Raw genomic sequence first — 22,904 nt, forward strand, 5'->3', positions numbered from 1 at the left:
CTGTAATGCCCCAGAAACCTCTTCACCCTGGAAGCTAACTCTAATTCAGCATTTTATTTTCCCCCAGTTATATATAAAAAAAAATTTTTAACATTCGTTTATAAAACTTTAAGTTCCAAATTCTCTCCCTTCCACCCTCCCCACCCTCCTCATTGAGAAGGTAAGCAATTCGATATACATTATACATGTGCAGTCATGCAAAACATTGGAAGCTAACTCTAGCCTGGGACTTCACACATTGGAAGAACCCTCAACTCCTACAGCCCCAGTCACTGATTAGCTGTTTTTTTTTCTCAGAATCTCCACATTAAGGAGGACACCCAGGTTACTCACATCTTCATTCCTCTCCAGGCTATGCTCCAGACTCTTCTTCTAGAATTTCTCTACAATGCCTCCAAACCAGATATATTTACTCCCTCTCCCCTTTCCAGCTTTTATGTGTTGTCTTTCGCCATTAGAATATAAATTTCTTGAGGACAGACTGTCTTTATTTCTGCTTTATTTTTTTTCCTAGTACTTAGTATAGTACCTGGCACACAGCAAGAGATTAATAAAAACTTGTTGCCTTGACTTCATTTTCTATGATGCCAGATGATATGGGGCCATCTAGACACAAATGTACAGCTAACTATGAGATTATTGGGAAAAGAGGAGCAGAACTTCTTGGCTGCTTTTAGGAGGAAAAGCAAAAAAGCAAGGGAGCAAGTAACATTATGTATGCCAGTTATCTCTTAAGTTCCAGAAGAGTGACCTTGGGTTATTCTCTTAAGTGAGGAATCCAAGACCTTATAAAGATGCTTATAGATTTCCCCTACCATGACCATGGGAAAAAGGTACCCTACAGTTAAAGTTATGTTTACCCAATCACACATGTCCAAAACAGAACTCATTGTTTTACCCAAGCCCTCCCATCTTTTGAACTTCTGTTAAGAAAACCACTATTCTTTAAGTCTCTCAGCTTTATAACATTAACATTATTTGGACTCCCCACTCTCCATTTACAATCACATTTAGTCAGTTGCCAAATCTTGCTATTCCTACTCCCTCAGTAATACTTACATCACACTCCTTCTCTCTACTCACTCAGATACCACCTTATTTCTGTCCCTTACCACCTCTCATCCAGACTACTGCAATGGCTGCCTAATTGTTATCCCAGCCTCAAGTCTGGAATCCTCATTTGCACAAATGTCAAAGTGAAATTTTTCAGAATAGATCTGAGCATGTTGTTTTTCTACTCAAATTCCAATAGTCCCTATTGCCTCTAGGATCATGTATATATAAACTCCCTTTTTTGTTTTTTAAAACCCTTCACAACCTGGCCTCAACTTATCCTCCCAGTCTTGATCATTTTTCAGTACCATATTGGATGACCAAACTGTCTTTCTCCCTGCTTCTCATGCATGGCACTGTATCTTCCATTTACATGCCTTACACTGGCCATCGCCATACTCCTGTAATGTTTCCTCCTTCTTACAACCTCATAGAATCCCTCACTTCCTTCAAGAGATAACTCAAGCAACCCTTTCTACACAAAGCACCCTACCCCTCAACTGCTAGTGCTTTCCCTCCCTATCTACCTTGTCTTAATTTTAGATATATTTATTCTGTATAATTTTTCTATATTATTTTCTCTAATAGAATGTAAGTAAACTGCTTGGATTATTTAACTTTTATCTTTTCATTTACATTGCCTGCACATAGTAGGCACATAACAAATGTTTGCTGTTAGATCCATTAAACTAACATTCCACATCTTTTATCAAGTATGGGAGTCAGATGGACTCATTGAAATTTTCCTTCTTTTCCCTTGCCCTGATTATTTTGTGTTGATAGAGAGGGAAATGGCCAAAAGACCTAGACAATTCACAAGTGCAATCGTTGTTTGTCCTTGGTTTTTGAAGAGGACCAATAATATCACCGGGTGATGCCGTGACTTGACCATGAATTGTATTGAAGTGAGACAGATTTGCACAGTCTCCAGCCTCACTCTCTTTCCAAGTAAGTGAAGTCCAATAACAAGACAAAAGTCAGGACAACTGCTGATGGTCGGAGATGCATTGAATGACCTTGGTATCTTCAGTGTCTGACCAAGCTCCAAGCCCTTCAGAGAGGCTGCTTCTGTAGCCTTCATGGCCGTTCACAATTTGCTCTCATCCGTCCATTCCATGGGGGACATCTTCATGTGCTTGGGGTAGACATCCCCCTGACTCACTAGGCTGGAGGCCTGTTGGTTATCCTCAAGCTGGTTTAGCCCATCTACTGAGATGGTTTTACTGGGGTGTAGTCTCTTCACACGCTACAGCTTTGTGGAGCCACAGCTGAGATTTGGGGGGGAAGTGAACCCCAAAGGTGCAAGCCCTCACACCAGAAGTTCCAGTCCTCCCTGAACAACCTATACACCTAAACAAAACAAGCATCTGAATATCACCCATGTCTATGGATCTGGCCTTCCCCTAAACCTCCTTGAAAAATGTGGAAAATGGTCTGATTGAATTGGAATGTGATTCCAAGTGATACCAATTCTTTACTTGGAACGAATAAAATAAATGGACTAGGAAGCTAGGTAACTGTATAACTTGTTTCTTGGAGCATTACATACTACATAAGTGGATAGAACAATCCTTTTACTATGAAAAGATCCCTATAGAAAGTAGTCCAGATTGCCAACAGTCTTGATCCACTGAATCACCAGAGGAATAAAATCTACAGGGTTGGGCTAAGATGGATCTTGTTACCTCCCTAGCCCCTAGCTATTACACATCTGCTTGGTGCAACAATAGTACCTTTGTTGTTTCCTACCTCCCCCTCCTCCTTCCCCTCCCCCAGTTCACGTATGTATTTTATGCCTCCTAAATTGGTAAGTTTGAATGTGTTCCTTATCTTTTCTTGCCAGGTGGTCTTATGTCTTCTTCATCTGTTAATGTATCTCTTCAGCTTGAGGCTGCAAGTTTTGTGGGGGCAGGGATTGGGTCTTTCAGTTCTTTGGCAATCCCCCACACAGTGATTAGTATAATATTCCATATGTTGTGGTTACTTAAGGAATATTTCTGTTTTCTAATTGGCTCATTATTCCCAGTAGCTCCTGTTAGTATGGACATATATTTGACAAAGTTTTTACAATGAAGGTTGACTTCTGGGATTTCTTCTTGGATGAAAATTTCTTGGTGAAATGACTGAACCTTCATATTGTCCTTGTCCGGTGTGTAAGGAAATGACAGTTGGAGAGAAGACCTCCAGGGAGTCAGTCAAGATGGTCTTTTTATTAGTATGAATTAAAGCAATCAGGGTTTAGTGACTTGTTCAAGGTTACATGGCCAGTTATTTCTGGGTGTGGTGCTAAGTATCTGAGCCCAGATTTGATCCAGGTCATCCTGACACTGGAGCCGGTGCTCTTACTCACTGAGCCACCTGGCTGCCCCTAAGCAATTGGGGTTAAGTAACTTGCTCAAGGTTACATGGCCAGGTGTTTCTGGATGGGTGCTAAGTGTCTGAGCCCAGGATTCGATCTCCAGGTCTTCTCAACACTGGAGCCAGTGCTCTTACTCGCTGTGCTACCTGGCTGCCCCGATTAGTATGAATTTTTCAAAGCTAGATTAGAGCCCCCAGAATTATTGATGTATATGGGAAGTAGTCCAATCATGTACCTTGAATTCCAGGTCTTGAAACTCTAGCTCTAGACAGCTGGACATTTCCTGTGTGATATTATTCTCTCTCCTGGTTTGAGCTGAAATATATTTTATTTCCAATTGAAGAACTCATTTATTCTTATGTATCCTCTGATACATTCTAATCTAGAGAACTTTCATTTCTATTTGCTGTTTTGTGTAGATAAATGGGTTTACTTGACATTCATTATTTATGGTGGTCTTTTGTATAACCAGTGTTTGATGGGAAGAGGCAAGGAAGAGTTAAGGGACTATCTTCCTTCCTTACTAATGATCAGGGATGTGGCTTTTGTTCTGAATCTATTGTACTTTTAGCCTGAAAATATTTGAGGGTTAGTGGATGGATATAATGCAAGCCTGGTATGCCTCTTGGATATATGGAATATCTCTCAACTTTGGTGGTCTTGGATCTTACCTATCCTTCCCATTATACTTTCAGAGCTGTGTTACTGCTGATGTAAGCATGGATGTGCTACTTTCCATAGAGTTGGGTCAGACCCCCAGATTATATTTACCTATGCCACCTGTGAGCCATGACTGTATATTTAGACAAACCCTACATGTATCTCAAGCTTAACATGTTCAGAATAGAATGTGTATTTCTCCTGAGACCTAAACCTCCTTCAAATGTTCTTATTTCTGTTAGAGGTACAACCATCCTCCCACTAACCTTGGAATCCTCTTAGACTTACTTCTCCCCCATCTTATACAACTAGTTGGAAGCTCTTATTGAATCTACCTTTCCAATACCTCTTACATCTATCCCCTCGGTATCCTGCTTTGACTTTTACAACAGGCTCCGAATCAGTCTCTTGCTGACAATATCTTTCCTTCCCAATCCATCCTGCATGCAGCTTCCATAGTCATATTTCTACAATACAAATCTAGCTGGTACCTTCATACTCAAAAATCTTTAGCATCTTCATTTTACCTCTAGGATAAAATAAAAAAAAAATCTTTAGCTTGGCATTTAAATCCCTTCACTATCTGACTCCCCATGTACTCCCCCACCCCCAATCTCATTTCATATTATTTCCCTTCAGGCATGATCTGTTCTAATCAAATTGACCTTCTAGCTGTTCCCTTGACATGCCATTCCACTTCCCATCTTTGTGAATTTGCATAGGTCATTCTCCCCCATCTGGAGCTCAATTCTTCCTCATTCCTGCCTCAGAGGATCCCTAGATTCCTTCAAACTATAGCTCAAGTGCTACCTTCTGCAAGAGGGCATTCCTGAGGGCCCTGTGTCTATGTTCACACCCTTTGTAAATTATACTGCATAACTTTACATATACTAGATATTGACTTGTCTGTGCACATTTTGTATTTCTGTATCTTTTCAACTCAGCAAGTATCAAAGGAAGTTTCTTGAGGGCTAGGACTGTTGATTTTGTCTTTCTATCTCCAGTGTCCAGCACAGTGTCTCGTACAGACTGAATGCTTTGCTGCTTATTGAACTGAAAAAAAAAAAGTCAGTTGTGGAAAGAAAGAAGCCGACCTCCTGGGGGGAACAGTTATATCTCCAATGCACAACTGTGGAAGCTACCACAGTCTGAAAACTCAGATGACTTTTAAATGATCTAATCTGATGTCGAAGACACAGTCTTTGCCCCCACACGCTTTTCTCCAGCCTATCACCATCCCATTGCAAAATGAAGTCGTGTTCATTGGTGGGACATCCCAGAGTCACTGGCAACCTGGCTTGGGCATGAGGATTTCTGATGTTATTCCTTAAAGGCAAGTGGATTTCCCCTCTCTGGTTTTTTTTTTCTTCCACAGGGGTTGCATGAGTGCTTCTACTCCTCCTCTTCTCAAGACAACTTCTGACTCAGCCCCTGGAGGCACTAGGTATCCGAAATTTTCCACTCTCAGGAGGTCAACTTCTTGGAAGTTAAACACCATACGAATAAGGTTGTATGTTATCTTTTTTTTTTTTTAAGTAATTGGGGTTAAGTAACTTGCTCAAGGTTATACGACCAGGTGTTTCTGGGTGGGTACTAAGTGTCCAGATTTGATCCTGGGTCTCCCCGCTCTGGGGCCACTCACTGCGCCACCTGGCCGCCCCTTGTATGTTATCTTAATATTGGATTCCTTCCAGAATGTAGCATAGTGCTCTGTATGCAATAGGTGCTCAATAGATGTTTATTGGAATAGATTGAATTTAATTGAAAACTTATTTTCTTTGGCAAATGGCCAAGTTCACAAATAATGCCTAAAGTATAAATATGCCAGGAAGCCTAACCAAAAGCTAACATGAAAAGGAAATGTCTTTATTATTGTTTTATTCCATTACCTTTTCCAGAAATATGAGTGACCCTGAGGTCACAAAGGTCCCATATATAGGTAATGAGTAGAAAGAGTTGGATCCTAAACCTAGGTCATTTGAACCCATATCCAGAGTTCTTTCTTTGGGTCCTGTACTTAGAACTACATATTCAGAGCTTGAAAAGACCCTAAAAATCATCTTGGCTAGCTCTCATTCTGCCCATGAGAACACTGAGGTCCTACCAAACTTGAAAATTTTTGTGTATGAGCTTGGTGAGCAGCTATTTGTCTGTTGTCTAAGGATCTACCTCACATAGTTTAGAGAGGCCCATTACCAGAGGGAGGACTTGCCATTGATTAATGAGGTTTTAGAGGACCCACTAACATTCATGAAGACCCAAAAAGGATTTTGGTATTCTGTAGTGGAGGTACTGATAGGCTCATAGTTCTAGAACTGGAAGGGACCTTAGTGATGCCTAATCTAAACTCCTTATTTTTCAGGTGAGGAAACTGAGGCCCAGAGAAATTAAATGATATAGGTAAGGTCACAAAGGGAGTTGGTCAAAGATGTGGGATTTGAATGCAGACACTCTGACTTCAAACCTAACACTGTTTCCTCTCTGACATGAAGCTTTCCTTCCAGATGAAACCACCAATACCTGAGGTGTTTCAGTATAAAACTATGTCTTGGTTCTGACATGACCTCATGACCTCTGCACAGTACAATCAGGCATGGTATGAACAATTCCTTGTACACCAAGAAAGTCAGAGAGCCTGAATTTTATCTCAGCACCATTAAAAAAAAAAGAAGAGAAAAAGAGAACCCTCTTCACCTCCCTTTCCCCCCAGGTGTTTGACACCAGTCAGTCTTAGGCTATTATGCCCCTTCAGGGCATCAGAAAAATCCAAGATTAGCCAGACATGAGAATGCTTTTATTTTTTTCCCCATGTCTGAGACTTTCTCTTAATGCTGTCTTAGTCACACAGGGTTACTCATTATCTGGCATGCCATTAAGAGTTTATCCTCAGCCAATGTACGTCTTGTGCTGCTTTATAAAAACCAGGAAAAAATACAGACGGTTGAGTCATAATTATCAATTATTTTTTCAATCTAACTGGAACAAAAATTTCCAAACCCATAATAATTTTATTGCACTGACTCTGATTACATACTTTACATGGTGACTGATTTTTTTTTTTTAGGAATGGGGAATGTCATAGCTGGAAAGAACCATAGATATCGGTCCTTCTAACCCCCCCATCCAGAGTGTAGGATTTGGAGTCAGAAAAACCAAGGTCTTCCTGACACTGCCTTGGTTACTATGGGAAAGTCAAGCCCTACAAGCCTCAGCTTCCCTATCTGTTAAATGGGGTGCCTAGGGGCAAGAGTTGTAGGATCAAAAGAGATAGTTATGTAAAATGATTTACAAAACTTAAAGTACTATAGATGTCCAGTTAATAATATTATTATTACTATTATTATTGTTTTACTGATGAAATACCAGTATAGACAAAGGATGTAATTTGCACAAGGCCCTTGGGCAAATTGGTAGAAGAGCCAGGACTATGACTGAGTACCCCTCATGCCAAACCAATCACTTTTTTTCCTTCCAGGAAGTAACATTATCAAAATCCCTTTTAACAGATGAGGGAAAAAATACAATAAAGAAACATTAACTCACATCCAAGATTTGTAGAGATACGGCTGAAAAGGAAAGGAGAAGTACATGGACGTTATCAGAGTCAAAAGTTCCTCCCACTAGACCCACTTCACTTTCTCGTTCAGAAAGGTTTTTATTCAATTTCACTTAACACAACAAATTTATTGAGCAGCTGTTATGAGTCTAGCTCTGTGTCTGGTGCTGTATGTAATTCGTTTATAATATTCATTGAGCATTTCTTACATGGAAGACATTATGTTAGATTTTGTATGGATACAAAGGCACACGGGACATAGTCCTTTCCCTCAAGGACCTTCCAATGAAGTTGGAGAGACAAAGCATAAATGCATAAAAATGTTAAAACAACAATAACAGTGCCACATGATAATGGTCTAAGTGAGAGGTATAAAAAATAGTGCAAAAAGAAGAGAAGGAAGAACTGTGGCCTGGAGCAGTCAGGAATGGCTTCATTGAAGAGATAAGACTTGAGTTGGATTGATTTACAGAAGGACACAAGGAGAATTTGGATGCAGGAGAGGGAAGTGGAGAAAGCAAGGGAAATATCATTCCACAAGACCAAAGATGTCCCATGATCATACCAAACATGTAAGACAGTAGGAAATCCACCAGGATAGGAAGAAGTGTTCTCATTGACTCAGAAGAATTGTAGGAGATGATTGCTTAGTAGGCTATGGTCATATTTTAAATTGTTGGAACTTCATGAATTGTGCTTTTTTTCCTGCTGTGTTTTTACTCCGACCAAGGACAGTTGGTATACTATACCAATATATATTGGTTGAATATACCATATATGGTAATTGCACCTTACAACTACTCTTTTTTTTTAGTAGTTAAAACACATTTTTTATTGAATAAAATAAATAGGTAGCTTTAGGAATGTGTGGAAGGCAGAAAATTGAGTAGAAAACCTGAAAGATGTTCATATATATATATATATATGTATATATATATAGTGGGTTCTCATATGTATGTATATATCAAATATATGTACACACTTATTGTGCACAATGGGAAATATATTAAGCTTTGTAAACCAGTTAAGTAGTTTTTTTATTTGATCACAACTACTCTTTTATCATTAAGTACATTTCTTTAAAATAGGTAGACCTGAGCTCAAGTCCCACCATTGATACATATTTGGCTCTGTGATTCTCGGCAAATAGCTTAACCTCTTAATTCTTGAAGCAACTCTTTAAGATAATTAAATTGCAGAAGCACTAACCTGAAACATCAGAGGAGTTTCTTTAATTGAGAATTACCTGTATCAATGAAATCACAGTCCTCGTCTCTGTTCGTATTATTGGGTTCCATGGGTGCTGTCAGGGGAGGAAAGTCCTACTTGCTTCACCAATTTACAATGTAAAAAATTAAGACTGATTGCTCTCACAAAATTGGTTTTGAATTTGGGAAAGAGTAATTGAAGTCATGGGAATTCTATGCAGGAATAAAGAGAAAATTTATCTAACAAGAGATAAAGTTAAGAATATTTGTATGATAGCAACTGTTACTAACCAAATAAATGATGAATTACCTAGCTAAAGAAGGAATAGTGGGAAGAAAGAATGCATGTTGTGCCATAATTGGTGAAGTAATCAGAGTCAAAGACCCTTTTAGTGGGTGGCTTATCCAAATGGGGAATAACTCTTGTTTTTTATGTGTCTTTTCCTGTTGAAGATATTTGACTTTTCAGGGTTTGCCTCTCCATCTGAGAACCATGTCAACAACTGAGAGACTCACATGTAGCAGACTGACAACTGGCAAATTCTAAACTTAACTTGGTTGCAAATTCGTCATGTGACTTGGTATATCCTATTTAACTTCTTATGACTCAGTTTCTTCATCTTTAAATATGGCGTGAGCTAGGTGTGGCAGCACACGCCTATAGTCCCTGCGGCTGTGGAGGCTGAGGCTGATGGATGGCTTCTGTCCAGATCAGGTCTCCATACTAAGTCTGGTGCCAATCTCTGATGGGGCAGGTTAAAGCACATATTGGATGCATAAAACCAAAAGGAAATTCATAGAAAAACAGAGCTGGTAGGGAAGCAATAGTTTGACCTCATTTTTAGAGTTAGAAAACTGAGGCCTACAGAGGTTTAGTCATTTCATCTTTTCCATTCCATTCTTTTGGCTCTCTTTGCCACAATAGTTCTTTAGCTGCCATGTCTTTCCTTAACTATGAGTGGTCTAAATGTTTTTACCCTTAAAGTCTTTAACTGACACTTTATGCCCTTTCCTAGTGATCTGCCAAACATATTAAAACCTTAGATGGCACAGTTCATTTCTTTTAAAATGGTATGTTCCCATAAAAAATTAGTAGAGAATCAGATCATGTACTTTTCACAGTTACGGCTATGAGGAGAATTCTTAACTAAATAAGGGATAGAAAGAAACTGCAGAAGCTAAATAGATAATTTTTATCTTATGAAATTGAAAAGCTTTTGCATGAACAAAATCAATGCATCTAGAAGATGAAGGGAAATTGTTGATTGGGAAGAATTCATATCAAATATTTCTGACAAGTATCCAATAGCCAAGATTTATCGGGAATTAACACCAAAATATAAGACCAACAATCATTACCTAATTGACCAAATGGTCAAAATATATGAATAGATAGTTCTAAAAAGAAGAATTTCAAACCTTTAACAACTATATGAAACATTGATTCATGTCATTAATAATGAGAAAGCTAAATTAAAACAACTTTGAGGAGCCTCATACCTAGAAATTAGTAAAGATAAGAAGAAATGAGAATAGTCAATGTTAAAGGAGCTTCCAAAAGACCAGTACCTTATTATACTCCTAGTGAAGCTGTGAATTGGTCTAGCTATTACAGGAAAGAATTTGGAATCATGCCAAGGTAGTGACTAAAATGCTTGTATTCTTTGACATGAAGATCTTAGGTATAGGTATAATCCCCAACAAAGTGAAAGACAGAAAACAAAGGTCTAATATATGCTAAAATACAGCAGTCTTTTTGTGATTATAAGGAATTGTAAATAAATTAGATGCTAAACAAATTGTGGCATTTGCAGATGATGGAATATTGTATCATAAAAAAGAGGAATATGAAGAATTATGAGAAACATAGAAAGGAGGGTGTGATAGTAATGGCATTTAAAGATTCCCCTGCATTGGCTTGGTTTTCAAACTGATTGTGTTAAAACCCAGAGCTTGTTAATCCCACCTGTGGGATGGACTTGTTGATGTGAAAAGAAAGTCCTGAACTGGGAAGAGCTGGTGACTTAGATTTGCAGAGACAGGAGAGAGAGGCAGAAGATCTTTTTGGAAGCAGCACCCACGTGGAGGCAGAGAGAGAGAGAGACTGAGAGGATTGTTGAGTGTGGCTTTGAATCACCCTGGACTTTTGAGACCTGACCCCTGAGCTGCCAAGGACTGAGGAGACATGGCTGTTTTGCTGGTACTTTGTCTATCTGTTTTGATGTTGTTTTGCCAGATTTGTCCACTGGTTAAAGACTGTCCTGTTGAAGAAGTCCTGGAACCTGGATTTTGGTTAAGAAGCCCTGAGACTGTCCTGTAGACAGAGAGAGTGAATACTGTCCACTGGTGAAGGACAGTGCTGTTGTTGCAGGGGTCTGGGAACCTTTCTGTTGGTTCAGAAGCCCTGAAGAAGGATTTTCTTGTTGTATGTTTAAAGAAATCCTGGGAGAGGGTTTTGCTAATGTTTTCAGGGGTTCTAGGACTGTTCTACAGACAGAGGATGAATTCATGAAGGGACTGGCAATGTATCTTGTGGCCTTGCTAAGCCTTGTCTCCCCAGGAACTAAGATTGCTGAGAACTTACCTCCTGTCAAGATGAAGAAAAGACCTCCATTTGGGTATTAAGTGCTGTGTTTAAACTTGATGTAACTCTGGGGTAGATTCAATTGAAATCCAGGGGTGGGGAACTTTTGACCTTTTTGTGCTCTGTGATTGACAAATGAAGGTATAGCCTAGGGGTGGAGAAGTATTTAGACCAGGGACTTTGTAATTGATTGAATGATTGGAAGGTCCTGGGGTGGGGTAGTCCTTGGAAATTATTTAATCACATTTAGTAAATGCTGTATTTGGAATGATGTCATGTTTTGATCTTCTCTGTTCTTGGTTGGTCACTGAATAAAATGGAGAGCACTTGTGCTGGTATTCTGAACCTTGGGAAGTTGCCTTTCCTTGGCATTACAGTACAGAGGGCTTACATGAACTAATGAAGAGTAAAACAGTAGGTCAAGAAAAGGAACATGTGCAATAACTACAACAACATAGATGGATAGAACCAAAAAAGCAAACTGAACTTGGCTTTTTTTTTCTCCTCAGTCTTTCAGATCTTTTGTTTCAAGGGATGGCCATAGGGTAGGTAAATAGGAGGGATATATTAGGATAAGAAAATGATGTAATAGCAAAACATTTAAAAAATAAAATGGCCCTCCCTCCTCTCTCTCTCTCTTCTTCCCCTTCCCTCTCTCCCTCTCTTTTCCTTTTCCTTTTTTCCCCCTTCTTTTCCTTCTTCCTCCCTTTCCCTTTTCCCTCTTTTTCCCTTCCCCCCCCCTCTCACACACACACAGAGTTACTTATACTTATACAGACATGCTGGATGAGGAGTCAGGAGGTCTGTGTTTTAGTTTTGCTTATCTAATCTGAATCCAGTCACTTAGGCTCTCTGGGCTCCCATTTCCTTTTCTATAAAATAAAAGAGAAGAACTAGATGATCTCCCAAATCCTTTTCAGTTCTAAGATTCTAGGTTTCTGTGAAGCCTAATCATAGTGTTATAGACTCAGAGCTGGTCATTTAGCACAACTAACTTAACAACTCGTTGGGAATGAACAAATGGAAGCCCACACAGGTAATATCCCCTGCCTAAGGTCACACAAGGTGGCCCTCAAACTTCAACTGAGGTCTCCAGATTCCTAATCTAACCCTCTTTCTGTTACACTCTACTAATCCTTCTGGGCCCTTCTGGGACTTTCCTAACTGATAAGAGACTTGCCAGAAATTAGGTAGAAAATTAAGGTTGCATGACAACCAGACTGCTCAGGGAATACAAGGCAAAGAAGGCAGGTAAGTCATAGAGCTGCTTACAATTTACCTTGGGGAGGAAAATTCTTTGTTCATACCTGGGTAAGAAGTGGGGAAATGTAGGTGGGATGGTGGACAAAGGTAAGGATTTAACTGTGACACTCTGCCTCTCTCCTCTTCCCCACTAAGTATTCTTTTTTTTTTAATACAATAAATATTTATCGGCCCCTTACTGTATACCAGGCACTGTGCTAAACTCTGGGCATATAATTAATAAAAAGAATGACAGTTCCTGCCCTCAGAGAGCTTACAATCTAATGGAGAGAGACAACACACAAAAGGAAGCAGGAAAGAGTGGAGGGACAACAAAGTATACTGAACCAGGCAGGGAGATGATGCAAAATGGAGTCTCCACTAAGTATTCTTAAAAAGAGAATTTTGCTTTGGTTTGGGGATTGACAAGTAGGGCTGTCTACTCTAATGCTACACTGCATGGTACCAACAAAAGAGTGTTGGACTTAGAGTCAAAAGATCTGGGTTCAAATTCTAACTCTACCACTATAATATATGATACTGGGCAAGTCACTTAATCTCTCTGAGTCTCATTGTTATTCAGTCTTTTCAGTCATGTTCCACTCTTCATGACCCCATTTGGGGTTTTCCTAGCAGAGCTACTAAAGTGATTTGCTATTCCTTCTTCAGCTCATTTTACAGATAAGGAAACTGAGACAAAAAGAGTTAAGTGACCTGTCTAGGGTCATACAGCTAGTAAGTGTCTGAGGCTAGATCTGAACTGAGATCTTCTTGACTCCAGGCCTGGCACTCTATCCACTGTGCCACCTACCTACCCACTCTGGGCCTCAGCTGCCTCAATTATAAAATATAATAATAAGATATAAGTAAGATTAAAGGTCTCTTCCATCTCTGGAAAAACATGCTATCCTAAACTAATTCCTACTAAGGTATTAATGAGGAGAAATTAAAGTCATGAAGAGCATTATATGTTTTTCTCTTTCAAAACTATCCATTTAGTTATTTTTAAGATAATATTTTATTTTCCCCCAGTTATATTTAAGGAAAATTTTGAACATTAAAAACTTTTTTGAGTTCAAAGTTTTCTCTCTCCCTTCCTCACCTACCCCCTCCCAAAGACAGCAGGTGGTTTGATGTAGGTTGAATGTGTTCAATCATAAGCATTACATTTTCCCTCAATTTTTTAACATTTTTATTTTAAGGTTTGGGTTCCAAATTCTGTCTTTCCTTCCTCCCTCCTTTCCCTCTTCCCTGAGATGGTAAGCAATTAGATATAGGTTACACATGTGCAATTATGTAAAATAGTTCCATATTAGTATTTTATACAAGACTCAAATAAAAGGAAAAAATGAAAGAAAATGAAAAATAGCATGTTTCAATCTGTATTCAATCAATATTAGTTCTTTCTCTGGAGGTGGATAGTATGTTTCATCATTAGTCCTTTGGAATTGTCTTGGATCATTGTATTGCTGAGAATAGCTAAGTCATTCATAATTCCTGATCAAACAACATTGCTGTTAATGTGTACAACATTCTTGTGGTTCTGTTCTGTTCACTATGCATCAGTTCATGTAAATCTTTCCAGGCTTTTCTGAAATCACTCTGCTTGTCATTTCTCATAGCACAATAACATTCTATTAAAATCATATATCATAACTTGTTTAGCTGCACCCCAATTGATAGGCATCATTTTGATTTCCAATTCTTAATCACCAAAACAAGAGCTGCTATAAATACTTTGATACAAATAGGCCCTTTCCCCCTTTTTTGGATGTCTTTGGGATACAGACTTGGCAGTGGTATTGATGTATCCAAAGGTATGCACAGTTTTATAGTCCTTTAGGCATAGTTCCAAATTGCTCTCCAGAATGGTTGGATCAGTTCACAACTCTACCAAAAGTGTAGTTTCCCAGTTTTCCCACATCCTTTCCAACATTTAACATTTTCCTTTTTTGTCATGTCTGTCAATCTTATAGGTGTAAGGTGGTACCTCAGAATTATTTTAATTTGCACTTCTTTAAACAACAGTGATTTAGAGCATTTTTTTTACAACTATAAATAGCTTTGATTTCTTTGTCTGAAAATTGCCTGTTCATATCCTTTGACCATTTATCAATTGGGGAATGACTTGAATTTTTACAAATTTGACTCAGTTATCTATATATTTGAGAAATGAGGTGTTTATCAGAGAAAACTGTTGTGAATTCCCACCCTAGTCTTCTGCTTTCCTTATAATTAATATTGCATTGGTTTTGTTTGTACAAAAACTTTTTAATTTTATACAATCAAAATTATCTATTTTACATTTTGTAATACTCTCTGTGTCTTCTTTAGACCTAAATTCTTCTCTTATCCATAAATCTGACAGATAAATATTCCGTGCTTTCTTATTTTGCTGATGGTATCATGCTTTGTGTTTAAATCATGTACTCATTTTGACCTTATCTTCATATACAGTGGGAGATGTTGGTCTATACCTAGTTTCTACCATGTTGCTTTTCAGTTTTCCCAGCAGTTTTTGTCAAATAATGAGTGTTTGTTCCAAAATTTTGGATAATTGGATTTATCATATACTAGATTACTATGGTCATTAGCCAATGCCAATTGTTTTTGATAATTACCATTTTATAATATAGTTTGAGATCCAGTATGGCTAGACTACTTTCTTTTGCATGATTTTCATTGATCCTTTTGATATCCTCGAACTTTTGTTCTTCCAGATGAATTTTGTTATTATTTTTCTAGCTCTATAAAATAATTTTTTGATAGTCTGATTGGTATGGTACTTAAAAAATAGATTACTTTAGGGAGAATTGCTATTTTTATTACATTGGTTCAACCTGCCCATGAACAATGAATATTTTTCCAATTGCTTAGATTTGACTTTATTTGTATGAAAAGTGTTTATAGTTGTGTTCATATAGTTCCTGGGTTTGTCTTGGTAAGTAGACTCCCAATAATTTATATTGTCTAGTTATTTTAAATGGAATTTCTCTATCTCTTGTTGCTGGACATTGCTAGTATTACATAGAAATGCTGGTGATTTATGTGGGTTTATTTTGTATCCTGCAACTTTGCTAAAGTTGTCAATACTTTCAAGTAGTTTTTTAGTTGATCCTCTAGGATTTTCTAAGTATATAATCATATAATCTGTATAGATTGATAGTTTTGTTTCCTCATGGCCTATTTTGATACCTTCACTTTCTTTTTCTTCTCTTATTATTAGAACTAACATTTCTAGTACAATATTAAATAATAGAGGTGATACTGAGCATCCTTGCTTCACCCCTGATTATATAGGACAAATTTCTACCTTATTCCCATTACAGATAATGCTTGATGATGATTTTAGATAAATATTACTTACCATTTTAAGGTAATCTCCCTTTATTCCTATGCTCTCTAGTGTTTTTAATAGGAATGGGTGCTATATTGTGTAAAAAGCTTTTTCTGCATGTATTGAGATAATCATATGATTTATATTGGTTTTGTTATTGATATGGTCAATTATGCTGATAGTTTTCCTAATATTAAACCAGCCATGCACTCCTGATATAAATCCCACCTGGTCATAGTATATGATCCTTTTGATATATTGCTGTAATCTCTTTGCTAATATTTTATTTAAAATTTTTTGCATCAATATTTATTAGTGCAATTGATCTATAAATTTCTTTCTCTGTTTTGGCTCTTCCTGATTTGGGTATCAGCACCACATTTGTGTCATAAAAGGAATTTGATGGAACTCCTTTCCCTATTTTTCCAAATAACTTATATAGTATTGGGATTAATTGCTCTTCAAATGTTTGTTAGACTTCGCTTGTGAACCCATCTGGTCTTGGGGATTTTTACTTAGGAAGTCATTGATGGCTTATTCAGTTTCTTTTTCTAAGATTGGGTTATTTAAGTATTTTATATCTTCTATTCATCTGGGTAATTTATGTTTTTGTAGATATTCATCCATTTCATTTAGAGTGTTACATTTAATGCAATATAATTCGGCAAAACATCTCCTAACAATTCCCTCTTCATTGCTGATGAATTTACCTCTTTAATTTTTGTGTGTGAGGCAAGCAGGGTTAAGAAACTTGCCCAGGGTCACAAAGCTAGTAAGTGGCAAGTGTGTGAGACTGGATTTGAATTCACATCCTCTTGACTCCAGAACTGGTGGTCTATCTACTGCACCACCCACCTGCCCCTCCCTTTATTTTTGAAACTAGTAATCTGATTTTCTTTTATTCCTTTTTTAAATCATATTAACCAATGCTTTATCTATGTTATTGTTTCTTTCCCCCATAAAACCAGGTTCCAGTTTTATTTAGCAGTTCAATGATTTTCTTATTTCAAATTTTATTGATCTCTCTTTGATTTTCAGGATTTCCAATTTGGTGTTTAATTGGAGATTTTTAATTTGTTCTTATTCTAGTTTTTTTTTTTTTAGTTCCATGCTCAATTCATTGACCTGGTTTTTTTTTCTCTGTTTTATTGCTGTTAAGAATTAGAGATATAAATTTTCCCCTAAGTATTACTTTGGTTACATCCCATAAATTTTGGTATATTGTTTCATTGTTGTAATTTTCTTAAATGAAATTGTAGATTGCTTCTATGATTTGTTCTTTGACATGCTTGTTTTTTTAGTATTAGATTATTTAATTTCCAATTAATTTTAAATCTCTCTTTTCATTGTCCATTACTGAATATAATTTTTAGTGCATTGTGGTCTGAAAAGGATGTTTACTATTTCTGCTTTTCTGCATGTGGTTGTGAGGTTTTTATGTCCTAAAACATGGTCAATTTTTGTGTAGGTGCCAGATACCATTGAGAAAAAGGTATATTCCTTTCTGTTCCAATTCAATTTTCTCCAGAGATCTATCATATCTAACTTTTCCAGAATTTTATTCAGCTCCTTAATTTCCTTCCTGTTTACTTTTTGGTTATAGTTACCTAGTTCTGAGAGGGGAAAGTTGAGGTCCCCCACTAGTATAGTTTTATTATCTATTTCCTTCTATAAATCATTCAACTTCTTAAAAAATCTAGATGCTATACCATTTGGTGCATATATGTTTAGTATTGATGTGACTTCATTATCTATGGTACCTTTCAGCAAGATATAGTTTCCTTCTATATATATATGTATATGTATATATGTGTATATATATTTGCTTTTTTTTTGGAGGGCAATCGGGGTTAAGTGACTTGTCCAAGGTCACACAGCTAGTTTTTGTGTTGTGTCTGAGGCTGAATTTGAACTCAGGTCCTCCTGACTCCAGGGCTGGTGCTCTACTCACTGTGCCACATTGCCTGTCCCTTCTTTATATTTTTTAATTAGAATTTTGCTTTTGCTTTGTCTGAGATAATGATTACGAACACTGCTTTCTTTGCTTTAGCTGAAGCATAATAGATTCTGCTCCAGCCCTTTACCTTTATTCTATATATATCTCTCTGCTTCAAATGTATTTTTTGTAAACAACATATTGTAGGATTATGGTTTTAAATCCATTCTGCTATCCCCTTCCATTTCGTGGCTGAATTCATTTTGTTCACATTTATAGTCACATTAACTACCTGTATATTTCCCTCCATGCTATTTTCCCCTTGTTTATCCCCCCTCTTTTTTACCTTAAGTGAGACAGAGTTTTCCTGTCAGGCTGGTAAGCTGCTTCCCTGTTCCTTGATCAATTTCAAGGTGGTTTTCTACTTGTTTGGAAGTGAATTTAGGAGAATTTCATAGGGTTCCTTTCTTACTCCACCATCTTGGCACCTCAAATCAACATTATTTATTAAAAGAGAATTGAGTAGAGAATTCAAGAGCTAATCACAAAGAATGAGCCTCTAATGGTAAAATTTTGGATACTGTGTTCTTTAGGGAAAAGATGCTAGAGGGGGCAACTTTTTTGGAGTCCCCTCAAATTAAATGACAAAATCAACCTTTTGCTCTGTCTAGGAGTCAAAGACAGAGTACAGAATATGGACACACCCTATGTCTCTTGTTTGTCTTAAAGTAACTTGCAGAGCTGATCAGTGGCTGCATAATGTGGTGAAAAGTGCGTTGGATTTGGAATCAGGGTCTGTGGATTCGAATTCTAACTTTGCCACTTATTTATTACCTGTGGGACTTTGGGGAAGTCTCTCAACCTCTCTTGGCCCTAGTTCCCTCATTTACAAAATGAGGGGATTGGATTGGTTGACCTTTAAGGTCCCTTCCAGCTCTAAATCCATGACCCTGCTACAGACTCTCATTTGTAAGCAGATGGATACAGCTGGTAAGGTGGATGAGGTGCAGGCAGTGCCTATAGCTGACCATAACATTGCTTCTCAGATAGCAGTACCAGTGATTAATTTCCTTCATGAATCATTTTCAATCTAATGTTTAGTCTGAAAGGACACCAGACACATGGCATTAATCATTAATCAGGTCAGAATGAACTGAAATCCCCCACTAACCCCAATGGAAAAGAAATCCTCATTCTAAACACTCCTATTGTATATTCCACAGACAAGAATGCCAGATACCCCTGGCAGTCCTAAAGATGGACAAACTTGCTGCTTTTGCACAGAAAGATGTCCTTTTCTAAGTCATAAACCAAGGCCTATGCCATTCTTCCTGTACAAAGAGCAAGCAACTGGCTGAGGCAGTCAAAAGAAAGATGCAGTAGTGGAATTAAAATATTTATTGTACGTAGCTTTGGCCTCTCCTTTTGCAAATACAAATCAAGGGCACTTGTGACTCAGCCTAACTACTTGTCTTCTTGATACTGATCCCTGAATAAATACCAGTATCCAGGTAGTGGCAAACACCGTGATTAGAAATCTGGGTCTTAGCCTGCCTGAAATTATCTAGATAATAATTATAGCAATACAAAGTAGAGAGGAAGTCTGATCATCATAGATAGAGGGTCTCCCTTGAAACCAGGAAGGCCTGGGTTTCAGTTCTGCCATTGGCTCATACTATGGACACATCTCAAGCAAATTATTTAACCTTTCAGGGTACCAGGAAAGTCTCTAAGATTAGAAATTTTACACGATTTTTCAATAAATTAGGGATGGAGGAAATTGAAGCAAAAAATAAAAGCTTACAATGGAAGAGGGACAATTTCCCATGGGCATGAAATCATAGATGCAGTCCAAAAAAATAATAATACCTTGAATTTCTTTAGTACTTTTAGCTTCTCAGAATGCTTCCTCTTATGTGATCTCATTTAATCCCCACAGCATCACTGGGAGACAGGTGGAGCTCAGACTTATTATCCTAGTTTTACAAATGCATAAAGTGAGAGTAAGCAAATTTTCGAAAGTTCCACAGCAAACTAATAACAGAGGCAGGATCACAGGACTTAGAACTTGTGTATTCTGTCTCTCACATTTATACTCTTTTCAATATACCACAAAGGACTTTTTTTCCCTCCTCAAGCTCTAATTTCTGCTGCTGGAAAAGGATGGAGACAATTAAGATCATCCTGGAACCTTTTCAAGGAATCATCCAATAAGTGCTATGTGGGATGCAGAAGACTATGAGACTAGCTGATTTCATCAAAAACAATACAAATGAGAGCACAAATGAACATTCTTGAAATACATATGGAAGAGGAAGTCTGCTTGGCCCCAGAGGTCAGAACAAGAAGCAAATTTAATTTTTGTTTCAAGGGGGGAAATAATTCCAATAATTAGAGCTGTCAAGAAGTAGAATTGAAGGGGCGGCCAGGTGGCTCAGTGAGTAAGGGCACCGGCCCCAGAGTCGGGATGACCTGGGGATCAAATCCGGGCTCAGATACTTAGCACCACACCCAGAAATAACTGGCCATGTAACCTTGAGCAAGTTACTTAACCCCGATTGCTTTAAAAAAAAAGTAGAATTGAATTCTTAGGGCAGTAATACATTCTCCTTCACTTAGGGATGATCACTTGAGAGGGATGTTATACTGTAGACACTTGATAGGGTTGTTATACTACAGACACTCAATAGGGTTGTTATATTGTGGAAGGGATTCTCCACAGACACAAATGCAACCAGATATCCTTTGGGGTTCCTTTCAACACATGCATTGTGTGATTCTTGAAACATGGAGGGAATAATTGATGATCAAATTGCCTGATCACATCAGTAAAGGGGACAAAAAAGAGACTAGAACTATGATTTCATTGGTATAGGAAACTCTGTGGTAAAGAAACTACCTCTTACCAATGCAAATAAGCATTTTGTCTGTACCTTTGTCCTATAAAATTGCCTAGACTTGCAGAGGTGTCAGACTCAGCAAGTGTGACGTGACTGAACCAGATTAAAATGTAATTAGGACATGTGTAAGAAAATAAATAAAAAATACAACATAGATAATGTTAGCCTGTGGTTTTCTAAGTCAACCTGCATCAGGCAGGGATCTTTTTCTATTTGAGTTTGACACTACTAAGCTCTGAGAAGTTAAATGACTTGCCCAAGGTCATACAGTTTGTTAAAAACTTAACTTGAACCATGGTCTCCGGAAAAATAAGGTAAAAACAAGTATGCTTCAATCTGCATTCAGACTCCATCAGTTCTTTCTCTGGAGGTAGATGGCATCTTTAATCATATTTCCTCCAGAATTGTCTTGTATCATTGTATTAATAAGAATATCTAAGTCATTCACAGTTGAGCATCATGTAATATTGCTGTTACTGTGTACAATATTCTACTTGTCCTGCTCACTTCACTTTGCATCAGTTCATGTAAGTCTTTCCTGGTATTTCTGAAATCATCCTGCTTGTCATTTCTTATAACACAATAATATCCCACTATAGTTTTTTTTTTTAAATCACAGCTTGTTTAGCCATTCCCTAATTAATGGGCATCCCCTTAGTTTCTAATTGTTTTCCACTAAAAAAAAGAACTTCTATAAATATTTTTGTACCTCTAAGTCCTTTTCCTTTTTCTTTTTTTATCTCTTTGAGATACAATACTAGTAGTGGTATTTCTTCTGGGTTAAAGGGTATGTGTGGTTTTATAGACTTTGGGGCAAATTACCTTACAGAATGGTTAAATCAGTTTATAAATCCAACAGTGTATTGGTGTCTTAATTTCCTTACAACCCCTCCAACATTTGTCATTTTTCTTTTCTGTCATGAAAAGACATCCAATCTCTAATCAATAGTGATTTAGAACATTTTTTATATGACTATAGATAGATTTGATTATTTCATCTAAAAACATCTCCCATGTATCATTTGGAGAATGCCTTATATTCTTATAAATATGACTCAGCTCTTTATATATTTGAGAAATCAGACCTTTATCAGAAAAATGCTGTAATTTTTTTCGTAGTTATGATTACCAACTGTATATTTCCTTCCATCCCATTTCTCCCCTCCCCATTTATCCTATTCTCTCTCTCCTTTCACCCTCTCCATCCTCAAAAGTGTTTTGCTTCTGACTTTTACCTCTCCCAATTCATTCTCCTTTCTATCAACCACTCACTGCCCTTCTCTTATCTCCTTTCCCTCTGACTTTTCAATAAGGTACGATAGATTTCTATGCCTGGGTATGTATGTTATTCCTTCTTTGAGCAAATTCCAATAAGAGTAAGTTTCAATTGCTTCTCTCCCTCAATTCCCTCATCTTCCCCTCCATGTGTCTTTTATGTGAGATAATTTACCCAATTCTACCTCTCTCTTTCCCCTTCTCCCAATGCAGTTCTCTTTCTTACTCCTTAATTTTATTTTTTAAATATCTTCTCATCATATTCAACTCACACCCATGGCCTCTGTTTATGTGTTCTCCTTCTAATTGCCCTAATAACGATTAAGTTCTTAGGAGTTACAAGTATTATCTTCCAATGTAGTAATGTAAATAGTTTAACCTTTTTGAATCCCAAGCTGACTCTTTTTTCACGATTTTCTTGCACCATTGTCATTTCTTTGCTCAATATTCCCTCTACCTCTCTGATTTGATTTTTGAAAATCTTTTTTGAGCTCTTCCAAGGAATTTCTTTTGGGACTGAGACCAATTCACATTTCTCTTTGAGGTTTTGGATATAGCAGTTTTGACTTTGCTGTTTTCTGAGTTTGTGCTTTGATCTTCCCTGCCACTGAAGAAATTTTCTGTAGTCAGGGGTTTTTTTGGTTGTTGTTGTTTGCTCATTTTTCCAGTCAATTTTTTTTACTTTTAACTTTATCTTAAAGTTGGCCTCTGCTCCCAAGGGGGAGGGGCAAATGTCCCAAGCTTCCGGATTTTTATGCTGCTGTTTTCCAAGCTAGTTCTGAGTGTCTGTATGT

General features: G+C 37.5%; 1 protein-coding gene and 1 long non-coding RNA gene across 8 annotated transcripts in view; one reads left to right on the forward strand and one right to left on the reverse strand.

Annotated features, from left to right (window-relative positions):
• Positions 1 to 11,736, forward strand: part of LOC138155041 (uncharacterized) — a 46,850-nt gene extending 35,114 nt beyond the window's left edge. Inside the window, exons 2-4 of the long non-coding RNA XR_011166744.1 lie at positions 5,448 to 5,579; positions 6,435 to 6,472; positions 9,290 to 11,736. This is a non-coding gene — a long non-coding RNA (uncharacterized lncRNA). The remainder of the gene's footprint in view (positions 1 to 5,447; positions 5,580 to 6,434; positions 6,473 to 9,289) is intronic.
• Positions 1 to 22,904, reverse strand: part of ITGB6 (integrin subunit beta 6) — a 204,845-nt gene that overhangs the window by 133,756 nt on the left and 48,185 nt on the right. The gene's annotated exons all lie outside the window — the stretch shown is intronic.

Source organism: Petaurus breviceps, unplaced genomic scaffold, assembly GCF_028583685.1.
Source record: "Petaurus breviceps papuanus isolate PSGF00001 unplaced genomic scaffold, PetGlider_PUasm1.0 91133, whole genome shotgun sequence".
Taxonomy (NCBI): Eukaryota; Metazoa; Chordata; class Mammalia; order Diprotodontia; family Petauridae; genus Petaurus; species Petaurus breviceps.